Source organism: Elephas maximus, chromosome 22 (genome assembly GCF_024166365.1).
Source record: "Elephas maximus indicus isolate mEleMax1 chromosome 22, mEleMax1 primary haplotype, whole genome shotgun sequence".
Classification (NCBI taxonomy): Eukaryota; Metazoa; Chordata; class Mammalia; order Proboscidea; family Elephantidae; genus Elephas; species Elephas maximus.
In genome coordinates this window covers 62,605,550-62,609,109 of record NC_064840.1, presented here as the reverse complement: position 1 = coordinate 62,609,109, position 3,560 = coordinate 62,605,550, and positions in this window count along the sequence as shown.

Here is a 3,560-nt window from a genome sequence, read left to right as displayed (position 1 = left end):
TGCCTCCAGCTGAAGGCTGTGCTTCATCACCAGGAGATAAAAAAGCCATCACTCACTGTGCAAAGGAAGGGGTCAAGGATGGAAGGATTGCCTCACACTGCTGCTTTGGCTGTTTGCGGAGAGCACGAGGGGGCTGGAAGCAGAAAGGAGTGGAGAGGTTGGTGCCAGACCTGGAGGGTGGAGGGCGGAGAAAAAGCAGCCTTGAGATCAAGGCAGTGCAGAAGAGAGCTTACGTCCTCCTACTGTGGTTTCCAAGTAGCACCTGGGGTGCTTACTGTTACATGCGAATTTCTAACCCTCATCCTCTGAAAACCAAATCAAGTCCAGATTTAATAGGCCTAGAATTGAGGCTCAGAAATAATGCATTTTAAAACAAAAAATTCCCAGTTGCTAGTGATCCTGTGGAAACCCTGGTCGTGTGGTTAAGTGCTACGGCTGCTAACCTAAGGTTGGCAGTTCAAATCCACCAGGTGCTCTTTGGAAACTCTATGGGGCAGCTCTCCTCTGTCCTATAGGGTCACTATGAGTCGGAATCGACTCGACGGCAACAGGTTTGGTTTTTCAGTGATCCTGTGGACTGCACTTAGAGAACCACTGCCCTAGGAGAGTTCTTAGAGCCCCTGTTCTTACAGATGCAGGCATTGGAGTGGAAGTGACTTGTTTAAGGTCCAACAGATGGTCAGTGGCAGGGCGGAGGCAACCCAAGTCCTGTGACCTTCAGTCTTCTTCACGATTCCTCCTCAGGCCCCTGGATACTTCATCTGTTAACTGTCCATTTGCTTACTTATCCACTCTACAGACATTTACTGAAGCCCTGTTCTGAGTCAGTTCTTAGTGGCTCCATCTTAGAGGTTTGTATTGGAATGAGGGTGATGAGACCTCAGGGTTGAGTGAGGCTTCAGCCCTGTACGCTCGCAAACCATAGGATAGAACTGGACAGGGAAGTAGGGAGTGGGGACCTGGGCCTCAGCTGCTCCCTGCGCCCATCTTCACACTCCCTGAGGTGCCTAGGCTGGTCTAGCAGTACCACGCGGCTTGGCAGGTGCAGAAAGGTTGAAAAGACAGGGTATTGGGTGCTCACCCCAGTCTTTGCGCTTTGGGGGTCCTGTGTTGCTAAGCAGACCTTCTCTGAAGCAGCCGAGTCTCCTCTGCAATTAACCACAAAGAGTCATCCAAGCACAGAGAGGAAGACCCTTTTCTAGGTGCACGGTGCTGTTGGCAAAATCTTTTCCATTTAGGGATGACCTTGAGGTTGCTTTTAAGCCAGACTCACCTGGCAATGTAGATTTTCCCTAGCCCTGGCTCTGTGTGTGTGTGTTGTGTCCTGTCGCCACTGCCCAGAGGCAGGGGGAAGGCTGAATATAGGGAGCAGTAGCAAGCCCCACCTGCTTTCACTCTCTCCCTCACTCCAGAGAGGATGAGAGGGACAGGGCCTGTGCCTAGAGCCCACATGGAAGAGGGAGAGGACCACAGCCCATCTCAACCCTGGTGAAACAGTGGGAGGGGTCTGCAACCCAGACAGCCCTTAGTCCTGGCCACCTTTCAGAGCAGCAGCTGCCTGCAGGCCCTGCCTGGTCCTCAAGGCCCACTGAGGGGCCTCTTCCTTTGTGAGGCCTTTCTTGACCACCCCAACCTTCTGGAATGTCTTATTCCTCTGACTCACACCCTTATTGTTGGTACCAAGAGGGGTATATGTTGGTCCTGATTTAACAGTTTGTGTGTCTCTGCTTATCTGTCCTATGGGATTATCTCCCAGAGTCAGGCATCATGTCCAATTCCCCTTTGAAGCCCCCACCCCTGGCCAAGCACTCAGCTCCAGGTGGGGCACAGAGCAGACTCTTGCTCCTCCTCAGCTTGGGGTGCAGATGCATCTTCGGATGCAGGAAACCTGCCTGTAGGCACTGCTTCCAGCCCTCTCAGCGTCCCCCGAGAAGACAGCACTGAGGCTGAGCCTTGGTGTCTGTTGGGCGTTTCTAGCCTTTGCCTGGGCCCTCTGGCTCTCAGAAACAAGGAAACAGAAGGTGTAGAGGGGATGCTGAGAAGGCTGGAGTATCAGTGACCCAGGCTTCTCCTTATGTGTGTACTTGGGACACGTGCGTCCTCGTGCACACGTGTGCCTGCCCTCGGTGTAGTGGTGGGGAAGCGGTTATTACGTGACAGGTCACGCAGATAATGTTCAAGGCCTTGCTGTTGCCATCCTGTGAATTATGGCCATTCTGAGAGGGGAGGAGGGGAAACCAGAGGACTGAGGGCCTAGGCTGTTGCTGATGTCAGAAGGCGGCTCTTGGCTCAGGCAGGGTGTGCTGGATGACCTCCCCAAGGGGCCAAGGCTCCCTTCTTCTCTTCCTCATCCTTTCTAAACTAAATAACTAGTTAACTCTCACTGTCCCTCTAAGCAGTAAGGTCGGGAGAGAGCTCAGAATTTCCTCTGGTTCTGGAAGTCATCTGTATCTGGCTCTGCTGTTTGATGAGGGCAGAACCCCCATGGGAAGAAGCTAGATGGACACAGACCAGAAGCAGGGATAACCAGAGACCTGGCTCAGGCAGTGTTGAGTGCTGGAGGGAAGGCCCCAGTGATCAGGGAAGGAGGCAGGGCTTTGAGAGCAGGAAAGGGGACTCCATTCATTCATTCATACATTCAACAATCTTTTATTAAGTGTCCGCTATAGAGCTACACAATTATGAGGAAAAATAAGCCATAACCAGTCTGGACAACTGTAGAGCAGACGGGGAGTCATGGAAGTACAGAGGATGAACACATTATTCCACAGGGAGAGGGAGGAAATAGTGTTGTGGAAGGCTTCTGGGAGGAAGTGACATTTGAGCTGAGTCTGAAAGTGCAACTCCGAGTTAACCAGGTTTATGGTGGGGGATGGAGGATGGGGTGAGAGTATTTCAGGTAGAATGAATGGCCAACAGCAATGGGGAAGGCAGGGCTCTGAGGCTGAGAGTGGGCTGTCTGGGGGAGCTTTGTTCAGTGTGGCTGTGGGTGCCACAGAATGCCTGTAGGGTGGGGTGAGAGGTGAAGGCTGCAGAGAGCAGCAGAGGTCAGGGTGGGAATGGGAAAAGCAGAGGTCAGGGTGGGAATGGGAAAATCCTCGACAGGTTCCTAGGAGGCTGAGGGTATAGAGTTGAGCAGGGGAATCTTGAACTTGTCCGGGCCTTGGCTCAGAGGGAGGTGATCACTGGGCAAGAGGACCTGTCTTCTGGTTTACTGAACCGGTAGTGTGGGAAGCTGTGGACTGGAGTGCAGAAAGCAGAGGTTTTGTACTCCAGCAGACCTCCAACCCTGGTCCCACCACTTACTTTATGATTTGTGAGCTGCTCACTTCTTCAACCTAAACTTCAGAGGTAAGTTTTTTGATTTTTAAATCCTCTCAGGGTGCTGTAACAATACATGAAGAGGCCACAAGATAAAGTCCAGATTTCTTAGCACTCAGCCAAATTCTCACCTGGCTTTCTTCTCCAGGAGCGTGCAACATACCCCGACATGCCTGCCTGCAGTCTGCCCCATGCAGATGTTCTGAACATTCAAGGAAGCTCACGGTATTAGCTCTCAT